This window comes from Megachile rotundata, chromosome 6, assembly GCF_050947335.1.
Source record: "Megachile rotundata isolate GNS110a chromosome 6, iyMegRotu1, whole genome shotgun sequence".
In the NCBI taxonomy this organism is placed as follows: Eukaryota; Metazoa; Arthropoda; class Insecta; order Hymenoptera; family Megachilidae; genus Megachile; species Megachile rotundata.
In genome coordinates this window covers 4334691-4351875 of record NC_134988.1, presented here as the reverse complement: position 1 = coordinate 4351875, position 17185 = coordinate 4334691, and the positions used below count along the sequence as shown (strand labels likewise).

The window sequence follows — 17185 nt, the reverse complement described above, 5'->3', positions numbered from 1 at the left end:
GCCAGAAAAGAAAGCAATGCAGAAGGTTCAGGACGTGAAGGCGTTACCAAAAAAGGCCAATCAGGACAGATTGTTATTTGTGAAAAATACTGATTGGTGAGATGGTTTAGCGAATGGGATTGTAAGATTTTTAGCCTTTATTCCAGGGTTGTAAATTACATTTTGTTAACAAAGTAACCCAAAGCAATTGAGTGATTTGGGTCCTTCAAAGGAAATAATAAATGGACACCATGTGTTTATCATCGGAGTTCGAGCGCGTAGGCCCATTTTATTGGGGTGCTCAGTTTAGGACCATGGAAACAAACCTCTTTAAGAAAAGGTATATTGGTGTTAAGAAAGTGTGCTTTTCTGGCCTGTTAGAAGGTTATTGTCAATAGTTAAGTGCGTCAAGCTGTGGAGACGTTCATATGGTCTTAAATATCAGTTTAAAATTGCAAAGGTTAAACCTTTTTTGGGCTTGACAAAATACCCATAAATATTACGTTAATAATATTCCGAGCAACTCGGAACAACCGTTACGACACGACTCCCTGCGACGCCATGCCATTTTCCTCATTCTCCCTTAGTTTCCGCGTAAAAGGAAACAAATGCCTTGCGACCTTTTATTCTCCCGCTAGTTTTCCGCGCCAAATCATGGTAACGCCGAATGATCTCGGCGCCAATTGTGCGAGTCGCCCGATCGCGCCCAATCGCACCCGACGATCCTCGAACAAACCGATCCCTCAGTAATAATTTTATGTTGTCTGAATATAAAACCGTTTAACTACTGGGACATCTACCTTACTGAAAGAAAGAAAGAGGTTAATTGTAATGTAAAAAGACAGTTGTATAATATAGACGACGCGAGCTGTAGTAAATTTGAAATTTCTCTTATTTGTACTCCAAACATTGTCTAGTGCAACTTCATACATTTTATCAAAATTGCGTTATTCTAATTGGCTTTCAGCGTAATGTTAACAATTTTTTATCGAATCCTCTCGAAATTTTCACAGCATTTTTTAAATTCAATTATCCACTTTTAAATTTAATTATCCATTACATACACAGAAGAATATATGAATTTTTCGTTTTATTAATAGCTTTCTGTTACGTAGAATTTCGTATAAAATTTTTTTGGAACATTATTGTTCGGTAATCGGTGAAAAGGACTCGGGAAATCGGGGGGTTTTCAATAACCCGTTCAAATAAATTTCACACTGTTTATTAAACACGAAAAAATGCACAGAACGAAATGAACACACTTTATGCACACTAGAACGACGACGATATGAACAAAAATTATACAAGTATAATAGAAACGGAATAGTTTGTTTTCGCGCACCGCGTATTTACTATTCGGGATTATAATGTCTTGTGTTGACAAAGGTTGACTTGGTACTTTCGTTCGCGAGGGTCGGGCGATCACTTAAATTCGGGAATCCGCGGTAATTGTCGACATCACGGCCCAATCAGCTGTTGCTTATTAGACGTGACGACGACGGGAACCAATAAGTTTTATATCGGTAACGGGGGAGTTCTCGGTGTCTCTCGATCCTTCGAGAACGTACCGAAAGAGATCTTCCGGTACGTCCAGGAGGACGAGAGACAGAAAACTTCACAGTTGGGATTTTGAATTTAGGGATCGCCCTCTCCTACTTGTCTAGATACAGAACAATTATCATGAATATTTTAAATTAATATTTTGATTCTAATTGATTTAAAAATTAATATGTTACCATGTCTGTATGAACTTCTATAATAAATATGGATATAATGTAGATAGTAAAATAAAGTGTGGACAATAAAAAAATGTCAATATTTTGTCCTATGTTAAAGTACAGGTTAGTTTATATATAAATAATATATAGTATATGTAGAATAATATTTAATAATTAAATATAATGCATGAAATTGACTAACAAAATATTACTGGGTATAATTAATGAATTGCAACACAAAGATGAAACTTCTCAAATTACAAAATTCTCACGTCTTTTCCTCTCAAACTCTCACAAAGCAATCCCCTCTCAGCTTCTTCTCAAAACATTCAATCGCACCAAAAAGACAATCTTCTAGCAACCTTCATTACATGCAAACTTCAATCATACCATACGCAAGCTTCATTCATATTATGCACCCATGTCAAACACACACATACCATACAATTACAAAGTACACACACACACATACCACACATCACATATACAAGAAATATTAACTTTATAAAATTGCATGATTTGGTTGTAAATTTACGTCAACGATTCTGCCATTATTTTATTTTGATTTAATATACTTTCAGGAAGTCGATTTATAATGAATATGTATTTTATTTCTCTCGGTCGTTTTAACTACATGCAAATGCAATAAATAAATAAATGTAATCATGAAAATATCTTTATTATTACTTTTCTCGTTTTAATGAAATGTATACATTTAATATGAATATACATATATTTCGATAAATATTTTCCATTATAAATTAAGATATAAACTCTATTTGTTTACATATCAAATAAAATTAATATTCTAGTAGATTTTCAATAAAAATATTTGTCACCCAGTCACCACGTTTGTAAACATTTCATCAGGTTCGTTTCTCAAAAAGTTTGACCTCCATTCGACTGCCGCCATTTTGTTTCCATATAATTGAACAAAACTGATCAGTTACTAGCGAACGCAGGGTGAGTACTAGTTCTTTGATTTCTAAGAGCAGTCAGGTTCTGAAACATTTACCAAATTTTTAAATATACCTTTCAAATTTATATAACTTACTTTTTTTTTTAATAAGTAGCCTTCTTACAAAATCTAGAAAGCTTAAAAATGTCTTGAGACGAATTTTGCAATTTAACGGCAAAGCGTTCATTGTTCTATTTCTCTTAACTGGTTCTTTTTCATCATCACAATATCTAACGAGAATAATTTTCCATATTTTATCTATTATTTTTTTATGATAACAAATAAATGTATCGAATAAGTTCGATTTATTCTGATTACGTGAGTAAGGACTAATTTCTTTATTTCTTATCCATTAACGAGTGATAATTCAACAATAATTCAGATTTTTTCATTCGTTATTCGATGTAACTTTCATCTAACTTTATTATACCGACGCTATACCGACGCGGTATCGATACGCTTGTTCACGATCATGATCCATCGTCATTTTCGAAGCGGTTGCTCTCACGTCTGAGCGTGCGAAATCCTCGCGCTGTGATTGGTCCACGTTTTTCATTAATAATTCAAAAACGAAGCTTCAAACCCCATTTTTGCAAAGGAAAATCTTGTTCAGAATGACATCCTCTACCACCCCTTTCAGGAAGTAACACTGTTTACGAGACACCCTGTATACATAGTACCTATACATATACATATGTGTATAGTATCAGTATAGGTTGAAAGTACATTTAAAGAATTAATACTTGTTTAATAATGTGTTCAATTGCCACCATTAGTGATTATTCCTGCAAAACGTCTGGACATGCTTTCAAGCGTTGAAGTCTATGAGACAGGAAGAGATCTGCACATTTCTCGAATAAGGTGAAGTAGCGTCTTCAGTTTTAAAATACGCTTTTCTCGGAGTTTGTACCTCATGAGAGTTCAAACATTTTCGATTGGATTGGCATCGGGGGACTGAGATGGCCAATCCAACACGTTGACACCATGTTTTCCATTCCGTACAAAGGCGGTTTCGGTGTTTGGAGTCGTTATCCTCTTGAAGTATTCAATAGTCTCTGGTTCTTCTAAACCAATGTTTAACTGATATTAAGAGACCCCTTTGGTACAGTTTCATCTTCTGGGCATTTAAATTATCCTGAAAGACGCATAAAGTTTCAAAACCCCGACGCATAAAGTTTCATAGCTCGCTTCGAACCTCGATCAGGAAGATGATCGGCACAATTTGTCTCTTTATAACGTTACACCCGATTATTTACAAATTCGTGAGATTTGTGCAGATATTTTGCTGCATTTCGAACACTCATTTTTGGCCCTTTCGGGTGCTGGCACAAGAATATTGCTTCGAATCGTTTAGCCTATGCACTCATCTCGAAATGACTTGAACTTCTCAATGACAGAAATGATACTAAGAGAATTACAGGGCTACTGCGTATTAGAGAAGGCATTGTATATTTAGACTGACGCAATTTTTGCTGTATTGGTTATTAAATTTCACAGATAAGGCGTAGCGGGGTAAGTGCAGACTGGTTTTTGTAAAGTTGGTATTTAAACGCAAGTATTTTCAGTCTACTATATAAATACTTAACGCTGTCGATATCGAACGTTTTGCACAATTACTACTATTTAATTAATATTACCTAGGACCTTAATTTTCCTTGTACATTTTGATTTTGATAAGAAATTGTTTAAAATGTCAACTACTCTGCACTTTCCCCGAAAATGGGGTAAGAGCATAACTTGAAGTTAAAATACTTTGAAACTTTATTTCATGTACAATGGGGCAAGAGCAGAATTATTAACAAATCTGCTATAAAATGCTTGTTACTGCATTATGCAAGTACTCTAAATTGTAAACTAGTACTCTTACCTGAAATATAAAAGGGGATATAGTGGAACAAAACAAGGACACAAACATACTAAATGGAGAAATTTCGCTCATATTGTAATAAAAATAGCCTGTATACGAACTTGCCCCATTTACGAACTTACGCCACTTCACCTTATCGCGTTCACGCTCTTGTGGAACAGACTGTACTTACTCTCTGTATAAAATATATATAATTATTATCTGACAAATAACAAAGCCGTAAATAATATCAGACACAAAGAGGAGAACTCCTTATAGCTTCTTTCTACTTGATAGGCTTTCCATAGATATGTTTCACAGCCGTGAATAAGGCTGAAAGAAGCACCGGTAGCCGTCGGGAGGCGTGAAAAGCGTGACAGAATGGATCCACACCGGAAACGAAAAGGAACCAACGGAATAATGGCGGCGAAGAAGGGAAGATGAAGTGTGCAGGGCAGTAGATCGAGCAGAGCGGAAAGGTAGGGGACACGCAAACACCATTGTGATTCCGGATATAATGATGCATCTATACGAAACTGTATTTCCCAGGGAAAATAATGGCTTGCCATCACTGCTCTTCGACTCGCCTTTCACCATTTGTGATGAAACGACAACAGAGATCATGGAGTGGCTTTGGGGTGCTCTCGTTTCATGCTGCGAGCGTTGTAAGTTATTTTCTTGTTGTAAACACAACGTCGAAGTAATGAAGCTGTCGGTATAGCTTCGAGAGAAAATCGATGATGATTTATGTACAGTGATGGTCAGTCGTAAGCTTTGTAATTTAGAAACCAAACATAATTTAGGTCTTAGAATATTATTTGTTCATGTATTACGTTTGCAAGTGTATATGCTGGAAATTTTATAACATTTATTACACTACATTGCAATATATTTAATACTAATGTAGTTTGAATTTTGGTTTAAAGTAAATTAATGAAGTGAACTAATTCAGTGTTTTATTTTATTTTATGGTCACTTTAAAATCGGCATATATGAGATCATTGATACATTACCATACAATTATAGTTAAATACAATACTATTATATATATATATATATTTACTTTAAAATAAGACCTTCAAATTCTTAATATTGCTGTTTGCAGTTCATTGATTAAGATATAACCTTTTTCAAATTCTTAGTAGAAATATTTTTCTGACCCATTATGGAAAATACTTAAATAATCGAGGAACTATTTCTTACACCTATAAAAGCGTTAATATATTTATTACAATTGGCGTTTCATCACCAACTTACATTCAATAACATTTTGATAGTGAACTAGAAAATTAGAAGTAGAAAAAGTTAGAAACTTAATTTAAAAGGTATATAAATTTAAAAATTCAACAATTCAAAGCATAGAAAATTGAGAAATTTCTATTTGGTATATAAAAATTTTTAAACTTGAGTAGTTGTAAAGCTCAAGATATAGTAGCATAAAAATTTTAAGAACAGAAAATTGAAGATATGGAAATTTGAAAAAAATTGAACATTTGAAAATTTGCTAATCTACAAATCTGAAAACCTAAAAAATTGGAAATTAGGTCATTTAGGAATTTGCAAATTTGAAAATTTAAAATGTAGAAACCGACATTTAGAAATTGGAATATCCACAAATATGGATATATGAATATGTCAGAACAGAAATATTCTGAAAAATAAATTCGAAGATTTGAAAATTTCGGTTCAGTCATTTAAATCAATTTATGTGGATACAGAATACTGAATTTGTTAACTAATAGATCCATTATTCAGAAGGTCATATTTTATAGAAAGAAGCGTCAAAGATTTTTTGCAGATGAAGACATTCTACACATAAAGAACGATGAAAAATGTTGTAGTTACAAGATGGAATACCACCACATTATGTAAGAGATGTGACAGCCCTTTTAAATAGCCATTTTCTCAGAAAGATGGATGACATAGTATGATACCTTGATGTAGTCACCCCGATTCGAAACCCATAGATTTCTTCTCATAGAGTGATATGCAAAACTAAAATGTATAAGAATGTAAGTTAGACATTCAAGAATTATCGTATAATATATAATAAGATACACATGTCATCAGTTCTAACAGTATTTCTAGTCTGCATTAAAGACGAAACAGAAATTTTTCAAAAATTTCCTTTATTTTCCCTTGCACAAATTTACACTTAGAACGTTCTGAAAATTCACTAATGAAACGAAAGGAATTTCAAAAAATAATTGCATGATTATATTTGATAAGTTAAAATTTACTACTTATAACTTTGATTTTTGCAAAAATTCCTTTAATGTTTAAAAATTGTAACTCCAATTTTTTCTTAAAAATTTATCCATATGTAGAAACTGATTGGATAATACAAAACTTAAAACACAGTCCTTGTTAGTAATAATAAAATGAACACTAGTTAATAAGTGCTGCCATTTAATACCTAATAATCCGACCATTGAAATTTAATTATTAATTAATCCGACCAACTACTTATGATATACTCGTCTGCGTGTCAGATAAAAGTTCTGTAAAAAAAAGGATTATTATATTCTTAAGGCAAATAAACAAAAGGAAAACTAGGTTGACCTCATTAAGATAGGAACTACATTGAAATAACAAGTATAAGTACAACTTATGTTATAATGAAATATTGTAGAATATAGTTTTGTATATGCGCGTGATATGGAAACGTCATATGGAAGTGTCTTTTAAACCGAATACATACTGGGTTTTTGTTTGATTACAGAAGTTGAGTCGAAGTGAGCATAAAGAATGGTAACTAGGTAAATGGCGATTTGAAAATCCAGTGCACTCCTAATTTCCTTCCATACAATTATAAATAAATTTAATTAAGCTAATTAATTTAATGAGCCATACGACGACTATTTAATACGTTGATTGCTACAATAAACCCTCATGTATATGTTTAGACAAACCGAATCCAGATAATTAAGAATATACACGGATAGTTAATTTTTTAGTTTCATCTACTAATTTCTTAGTGGCAGTCATTTACTCGATATTAACAGTACCCAAAATTTTATTTCTTCTCTATTAGCTTTATTACAATCTATCTATATTTGAAGGGCCGGTTACCGGCGATCACCGTTGCAGTTAATATGATACATTCCTCTCCGACAATTCTTCTTTTGACTATTCGATTGTATTAAACTCTACAAAACTATAGCAATTAATACGTAAACGGAGGGAATTTCCGAATATACCTTAATCGCGGTACTTAATATTTAGGTTTTTAGCTGACGTTTAAAGTGGAGTATCGTCTAATAAGTGGAGTGTTATATTACGGACTAATTCTAGTCTGTAACGTTCCCGTCTATCGAAGTATGAATATTTTAACTTTAATTCGACATCGTTATTTTTTATTTAATTTTAAATACTTTCATTTCAATTGAATAAAACACGTTTCGGCTCCGTTTTAAATGTTTCGAATTTAGTTTGATAGAACTGTTCTCTATTAAACGTTAAATGTTTCAACTCTAATTCAATAAAATTTTCCTCTATTCAATTTGAAATATTTCAAAAGGGAGAACTCTGTAAATACATTTAATCTACAATGAAGATTGTCTAATTTTTCGACATATATATGTAGGAGACTAGATCGCAACGGCAAAAAACAGCAAGAGTTCTTGCTTCGAGCCGGAGCGGTTAAAGTCTCCGAAAAAGCCTAAACACCTTTTGGGTGAACGACCGTAAACGTAAGCAACGCACGCGGTGCGCGAAACGGTTGTCACCCAAAAGGTAAACAGGAGTTCGAGGTGCATGACCCGAGAAGAGTGCGGATATAGTAATAGATAGAATAAGAGCGAAAAGTTCATCCACCTCGCGGTTTAGGATTAGTTAGGAGTAGGGATATTCGGGGTTATATATATTAGGATAAGTGGCGGTGACGGGTAGATTTTAAGAAACCTATTGTAAGTGCAAGAATAAAGAGAGAGAGAGAGAGATAGAGCGATAGAGAGATAGAGAGAGTGTGAAGAGCAGAGCAAGAGTGAAAATAAATTGTTTTTGCTGTCTTAATAAGTGGTTTCGATCATCATTCTCCACAATCCGATCCTACATATACTTTAATGCGATCGTATAAAATGTAACATAAAGCATGCTATAACTGCAATTATGCAGAATGCGAATTTTTGTTTTTCAAATTTGAAGTTGTTACTTTTGTAATGAAGTATATGTATAGATGATGCTCTAATTTTCCATTAATTTTTGTTCTGTTATTTATTCGACTGTATTAAACTAGTTGTATTGGTTGGTGCTGATCTTTATGATCGTCGAAACCTCAGAAACAGAAGTTCTTAAATACATTATAATTACAATTTGTAATATTTAAGTTTGCAGATATCGTTCGAAATAAAATATTGTAGTTTGCAGCCAACGTTCATACTAGTTAGGATATACCGGTTCTCATCTGATCACCGAAGTCAAGCTAAGTTGGGCGCGGATAGTACTTGGATGGGGGTGCCGCTTAGGAACTCCGCGTGATGTTGGCTTTTTTTTCTTTTTAGATTAAAAATTTTATTATCGAATTCTATTTGATACAGCCCTTTATCGTTAAATTTAAAATATTTTCATTTTAAATCGATGAAATTCTCTTCTACGTAATTTTCAGTATTTCAATTTCATTTCTGTACTCTTCTCCTCTATGCAGTTTTATATATTTCAGATTTAATTCGACAAAATTTTCTGTTATTTCTTTGTGCTATTGCGACTACATGCGATTCTGTATAATTCTGTTTCAATCACTTTTAAATTATTTCTACTTTAATTCAATCTAATTCTCATTTTCACATATTTCATGTATTTCAAATTTAGTACATTAAAGTTTTCTTTTATTTAATTTGACATCTCTTAAATGCGGAGATCGTCAAATCGTGGTAAATAACATTTACTATTTTAATAATTCTTCCAAGTGTCGAAGCATACCTGACAAGTCGTCGACTAATACTACTTGTCAGAGTACTCGGAGTTCTCCAAGCGAAAAAATATGTAACAACCATCTCTTCTATACAATTCTACATTCTTATTCTGTTTTCAGTAATTTAACTTGAGATATTTTTAAACATATTTTATTTACCATATGCATGTCCAGGATCTTAATATTTTTGCGGTAGAAATGATCGTATATGTAAAGAACACTATAATTACAATTATTCCTAATATTTTATTGTCGAATTTAAGACTTTCTGTGTCATCTCGTATAATAATACTTAGAAGGTTGAACGCTGTTTATTGAATTTTGCATATTAACAATTGCAAAACGACCTATTTTATGCAGTCTTTTGTGCTTTGAATGACCGAAACATCTTCAACTTTGTAACATTTAATTGCGAATAAAAATGTTAATTTTCAACTTTGATTACTTTTCATGTTAATAATAAATATTGTATAAATTCTTTCAAAATAAAATGAAGTGTGTTATTAACAATTTGAGTATTAAATAATGAAAAATTCTTTCAGTTAGTAATTTTGTTGTCAGAAAATCTAGCAAACAGACAAGCCCTTGTTACGGGAAGCGCGCGTATAAAGCCGCGAGGGTGTATGCCCTAACAAAATTAATTGTCAATGGGACTTAATGTTTTGTGGATCCGGGGTTACACTAGTCCCATACGGACCCTTTCACAGGATCGCAAGGTTAAGGAATATGCCGGAGACAATAAAAGAAATGTAATTCAAACTATTTAAAATATTCAAAAGATTATATTTTATAAAATATGAAGCGATTAAAATGGTAGCGTATATAATATAATGTGAATTATAATGAACTGAACAGAAATATTGTAAATATCCGAGACGCACGATTCGAAGATTTGAAGAAGAAGCAATTACTCAAATGCAAAATAAAATTATAATCCAGTGAGGGAGATCCCAAAGTTAAATAATTAACTACTAGATATACTTGCCGGAAAATTCATAAAATAGCTGGAAGAATAAAGGAAACAACTCACCGAAATGTCTGTACTTGAACGAATTTAGAATTAATCAACTTCCTTGTAAAATGTGATCTATCAGCTATGCCTAGTTCCTGGAGGAAGAACACACACACATTTAAGCACTCCACCAATGAGAATTTTGAAACTGCCCAATTGCTGAATTCAAATAAACTATAAAATAAAACTATACTTTAAAAATTAAAAACAATAAAATTGAATATAATTGAATGGAAAAATAAAATAATATATTGAATTAAAAATTTAACGTGATTATTAACGCGAAAGCTTTACGTGAAGATAGAGTCTTTGCCCGAATTTTGCACTTTCACAAATTCAAAAGCAAACTCGTCTCTAAACCACTTTACGGACTCCCGACACGCACCTCGCGATTATACCCCGAAGAGTGTCGCAACTTGGACCACTCGGAGAAGACCAGAGTGGGCCTAGTCCGAAATTGTTTATGTTGCATTGAAATGCGCCTAACGAATTAGGCTGCGAGGCCAATGCGTAAAAGACCGTGATTCGTTAATTAGATGGTGGTGGGTGCATGTGCGTTCCTCCCTTGTCCAGCTCTTATCTTTCTTTCTTTCTATGTAGTTCTTTCCATTACTCCTGAGTTATGGATTGTTAATTAGCTATTGAATAATTTTTACATGCATAACCAATACAGTATAAAATGTTAATCCGCACATATTATAAACATTTAGAATCAAACATTATCTATTTCGTTTTTTACAATTATTAAAATTTAATTGCGCTCGGTGCGGTAACTATTGTAGGACTGATTGACGTATGCGTATTTATAATAACGGTATAATGAAATACTATGAACAATTTATATAATATTGTAATGTTACAAAGACAATTTCTATTACAATTCTATATTGCGTCGCGGGCCCTTGAGGAACATTCCAGAACGCTTGGTGTTATCGGACCACACGAGTGTGACTTTTGTTTATGTTTGGCGGTTCGCAGAAGTAAAACGATTAAGAATTTGGCCACGGGACCGCGTTGATTTCAAGGAAGGAATGTGGTATATTAACAATCTTAGTTTAGTCACCAAAAGATAGTCTATCTAATAAAATAAAAGACCGTTACTGTGTTCGATCAGGGTGTTCCCAGAATGCAATATGCATTATCGATACACATCCGATCGGTGAGAACTGCAAAGGAAATTTTGAAAAATATTCCTGTTCGGAACGTAACAAAAGTAAAAAAGGCATTCGTTTATATTGTTTGAAACATAAAAAGAGGTTTATTTATGAAAATTGGCAACAATGCTAAATTGTCTAAATACACTCCGTGTCAACTACTGAAACTTGTAATGGCCTATTATTTAGCAGTTGACATGGGGTGTCAACTACTAAATTACTACTGTCAACTACTGACTTTGTTCTTCCGTTAATTTTGAGATGCCTCTTAGGAAGGGTAACTTCAGAAATTATATAGAAGAGACTATGCAAGCGACTGTAAAAGATGTCCGGCTCCATACAACTCCATATAAAATGGCAGCTAAGAAATTTAGTGTTCCGAGGGTAACTTTAAAATACAAAGTTAAAGGCAAACATCCAATTAAAAGAAAAATGGGCCCAGCCAGAGTATTGACTGATGCAGAACACTCCTCCGATATGAGGAGTGTTCGAATTCTTCATATTAAATATTTATTATTAACTCTTCATATTTACCCTTAATTATTAGATATTTTTATGTAAACTTACTCAAGAATAATCTTTTTTGAATGTTCAAAAAAATTCTGTATTCACACATTATCAAGACTTAGTTCATTAATTGGATTTTCTCCTTATGTCAGCTACTGAAACAAAAGAATGTCAACTACTAAATGTTCTGTTTTCGTTGGGTGTCAACAATTGAATCAAATTTTACGTTTAGAAGAAAAAAAGAAAAAAATGTACAACCGTCATCAGGAATGATTACTTGTTATAATATAATAGAAGAATAGTTTGTGCAGCGACTGCTAATCATAAATTTTCCATAGAGTGAACTTAACCTGAGCTATGTGAAGAAATAGACAAAAAATTTCTTAAAGTGTCAACTACTGATACCTTTACCTTACTGTTTGATTTTATTATTTGCTTACATCACTTTGGAGAAAACCCAGATCCACTTCATGCGTCATTTGCATTTCCGTCTCCACTTGAATTTTAGCTAAACCAATAGGAAATTAGAAACTATTTTTCCTCAGTAATGTCACAAAAATTGTACGTCCACGCGTTTGTAAAACGTGAAACATCGAAAAGTCACTCTCGAGTCATCAAGAACATAGTAAAATAAATGCTAGTAATCAAATTCATTTTTTAGATACAATCCACTTATATTCACTTGTTGGGAGTCATAACGATATGACACTGCACATAGTGTTCCAAAACGAAGCACATTCTTGTATCGTACTTCATTAGATAAATTAAACATAGCGCATTCCTTAAATGTAAAATAGGAAGATTCGGAATTGTTGAATTGCGTAAGGAATCATTGGAATGTGTCGAAGCGGCACTAAATTCTTTAGGATTGTAATTTACGGAATGTTTCATAAGCTGTCGTACAAAATGCAGCGTTTCCAACAAAAGCGTTCGTTGCCGCGCGTAAGACAGGATTGGAGGGAACTACCTACCTAAATTACAATACGTGAAGAGAGGAGACACGAGAACAATTTAGCTGCTCGTACAAAGGTACTTGTATTCGGTATAACATGAATTATGAAATGAAAATTGCAACTATTGCACGTAATTTGTGCCGAAGGAAATTAAACGCACTTGAACGTCACTCTACACGATTTTATACTCCGATTTGGCTTTTGAATAAAGCGTTCACTATTATCTAGAGAATTTATTGAAATGCCTTAATTAACTGAGAATAAATTCAATGGTAATGCAGATGTAATTTTGGGTACTAATTTCTGTATTATAGTTATTTAAATATATTTTTATGAAATATTTTACAGAAAATTAATTAATTAAAATAATTTTGTTAAATACATGAGGGTGTTACGTTCCGAACAGGAATATTTTTCAAAATTTCCCTTGTAGTTCTCACCGATCGGATGTGTATCGATAATGCATATTGCATTCTGGGAACACCCTGATCGAACACAGTAACGGTCTTTTATTTTATTAGATAGACTATCTTTTGGTGACTAAACTAAGATTGTTAATATACCACATTCCTTCCTTGAAATCAACGCGGTCCCGTGGCCAAATTCTTAATCGTTTTACTTCTGCGAACCGCCAAACATAAACAAAAGTCACACTCGTGTGGTCCGATAACACCAAGCGTTCTGGAATGTTCCTCAAGGGCCCGCGACGCAATATAGAATTGTAATAGAAATTGTCTTTGTAACATTACAATATTATATAAATTGTTCATAGTATTTCATTATACCGTTATTATAAATACGCATACGTCAATCAGTCCTACAATAGTTACCGCACCGAGCGCAATTAAATTTTAATAATTGTAAAAAACGAAATAGATAATGTTTGATTCTAAATGTTTATAATATGTGCGGATTAACATTTTATACTGTATTGGTTATGCATGTAAAAATTATTCAATAGCTAATTAACAATCCATAACTCAGGAGTAATGGAAAGAACTACATAGAAAGAAAGAAAGATAAGAGCTGGACAAGGGAGGAACGCACATGCACCCACCACCATCTAATTAACGAATCACGGTCTTTTACGCATTGGCCTCGCAGCCTAATTCGTTAGGCGCATTTCAATGCAACATAAACAATTTCGGACTAGGCCCACTCTGGTCTTCTCCGAGTGGTCCAAGTTGCGACACTCTTCGGGGTATAATCGCGAGGTGCGTGTCGGGAGTCCGTAAAGTGGTTTAGAGACGAGTTTGCTTTTGAATTTGTGAAAGTGCAAAATTCGGGCAAAGACTCTATCTTCACGTAAAGCTTTCGCGTTAATAATCACGTTAAATTTTTAATTCAATATATTATTTTATTTTTCCATTCAATTATATTCAATTTTATTGTTTTTAATTTTTAAAGTATAGTTTTATTTTATAGTTTATTTGAATTCAGCAATTGGGCAGTTTCAAAATTCTCATTGGTGGAGTGCTTAAATGTGTGTGTGTTCTTCCTCCAGGAACTAGGCATAGCTGATAGATCACATTTTACAAGGAAGTTGATTAATTCTAAATTCGTTCAAGTACAGACATTTCGGTGAGTTGTTTCCTTTATTCTTCCAGCTATTTTATGAATTTTCCGGCAAGTATATCTAGTAGTTAATTATTTAACTTTGGGATCTCCCTCACTGGATTATAATTTTATTTTGCATTTGAGTAATTGCTTCTTCTTCAAATCTTCGAATCGTGCGTCTCGGATATTTACAATATTTCTGTTCAGTTCATTATAATTCACATTATATTATATACGCTACCATTTTAATCGCTTCATATTTTATAAAATATAATCTTTTGAATATTTTAAATAGTTTGAATTACATTTCTTTTATTGTCTCCGGCATATTCCTTAACCTTGCGATCCTGTGAAAGGGTCCGTATGGGACTAGTGTAACTCCGGATCCACAAAAACATTAAATCTTCGTGGCTTTATGCGTGCGCTTTCCGCACGTAACACTCACAATGATTAAATAATATAAACTTGCAGTACTTACATTTTAACCAAATCCTTAGCTATTTATATAAGAAAACACTGAAAAATCATAGGAGCCGTGCGCAATTAAGCCACCGAAGCGTAAAAGTATACAGAATAATAAGGTTTGATGTACTCCAACTTGTGGTTTCCTTATTTATTTACTTTTTTTGAAAAAATGTCAAGTACTGGTACAGTGCCAACCACTGGTGCTCTTACCTTACTTCGACATAAAAAACTGCAAACAAAACTTCTGTTAAGGTTAAGGGTTCGTACTCAGATGTGACTAACAGTACAAGAGTACTTGCTAGAATTTGACTGTTAAAGTATTGCTAAAAACTTGTACTGTCTAATTCTCTCCCTGCAATATGCATTCTGCAACCTAATACCATTTATGTTTTTTAACAATTTTTTATAGATAAAGACATAGAATTTATGGTTCTTGTTGAAATATTAATAGGAACACGATTTCACCAAAAGAAAGGATATTTCTTTAAAATACGATTGTATTTACTTGCAAAATTGTAACATGACTGAAAATAGTTGAAAAACATAGATACGATATTGTTCACATCAGAAGGTTATAATCCAATTTAAAGTTTCACCTTAAAATACGTCAGTCGAAGCTAAAATTAGTTTGTCTTTGGAAAAATGCATCCCGGACTTCGCGAACAATAGCACGTTGAACGAATGTATAATGCTTGAGTATCAAAGCTGATATCGCTTCAACACTCGTCTTGCAACTACAGCTTGTCTCCGAAAGCTCAAGCTTAATTGAGTTTATTAATTATTGATCAGTTGTAACGAGATTAGCTCGCTTGTGCGCTTCGAGGGACAGTGAACCATTAACTGTCACTCTACTATGCCGTTGTACGCTTCAGAATTATGTATCGTCTGAAGACGCGATACTAACTTCGACTCGTTTCTTAATCGATGCGAGAAGCAGTGTACAACTAATCCAAATTAGAGATAGAAAGTGTACGGTATAGAAATAAGGAAAATAAAAATAATAATAAACCAAATGTATATTAACAAGAGCGGATGCAGTCCCAGTGACCTTGACATATGTTCTTGAGGTCGTCATCCTGAGTAACTGTTCCTTGTAACTTAATCGTCACTCGTTTAGTACAAAGCTATTAACAAAATATTTGGAAAAGTATTAATCTAAAATTTTAATCTAAACCAACCTAACCTAACATAGCATATGTTATTCATGGTCTTCATTATCTGACATTCATTTTTAATTACATTATAAAACACGGAGTGTCCATAAATGTTTACCCTTATAACAACGCTATGTCTTAATTGGATACAGTAAATGAAACATGCAATATACACATATACTTCCACTCATTAAATTTTGAACCTTACTTAAACATTTAATACATATGTAATACACGTCAACATTTAAATCATTTCAACATGCACAGTAATTAGTGATTTCGTTTCTGCTAGTCGCACAACACATTGAGTTTTCTCCTGGGGGAAGCCAACTTTACGATACAGCTCACGCAGCGCTCCTTGTGGCGAAAATGTTGAATGATACACAACTGTATAGAAACTTCATTGATTCTCTAGTAGGACTGTAATAAAAAATAAAAAAAACATTACCATCATAAATACAATTTATATTTAATCTCGAAATCAGGGTAAAGATACAGGGTAAATTTAGACATGGTATATGTTAAGTTGCGTCGGAGAACAGTATTCCCCAGGTTACACGACTTGAAATTCAAAATGATTGAAATCTTCATGTATTTTCGAAGATTATAAATACTTGCAGTATAATTAATGTATATTTTGTTATTCTACCTTTGAAAGGATAAAACTCGAAAATAAAACTCCCCGAAAAATTATTATACATGTGTATATACACAAATATTTCCTGCATTGACTGATCTCCTTTAACCTCGATTGTAATATTACTACGAATAGAACATGCACTTTCTACACGAATGAATTAAAATTCCTGTGAAAATGTACAATACAGTTCAACAGAAATTTAAATATATTCGAATACAAAAATAAATGAAACTCGGGATAATCTAATAATTTCTAAAGCGGAGGGTGTAGGAAGTACAGCGAACAATAATAAACATTTTTCGTTATTACAAGGAATAGAAGGTGAACATA

The 17185-nt window shown here is 33.0% G+C and overlaps 2 long non-coding RNA genes and 1 pseudogene across 2 annotated transcripts; 2 read left to right on the top strand and 1 right to left on the bottom strand.

Annotated features, from left to right (window-relative positions):
- Window positions 1-1393: 1393 nt before the first annotated feature.
- Window positions 1394-5439, top strand: LOC143264592 (uncharacterized). Its single transcript, XR_013038370.1, has 3 exons — window positions 1394-1820; window positions 4799-4980; window positions 5051-5439. It is a non-coding gene; the product is annotated as an uncharacterized LOC143264592 (long non-coding RNA).
- LOC143264591 (uncharacterized) lies at window positions 2379-15787 on the bottom strand. Its single transcript, XR_013038369.1, has 3 exons — window positions 15658-15787; window positions 15075-15290; window positions 2379-2699 (listed from the first exon to the last, which is right to left on the bottom strand). It is a non-coding gene; the product is annotated as an uncharacterized LOC143264591 (long non-coding RNA).
- On the top strand, window positions 8869-8988 carry LOC143264730 (5S ribosomal RNA; annotated as a pseudogene).
- Window positions 15788-17185: the final 1398 nt, after the last annotated feature.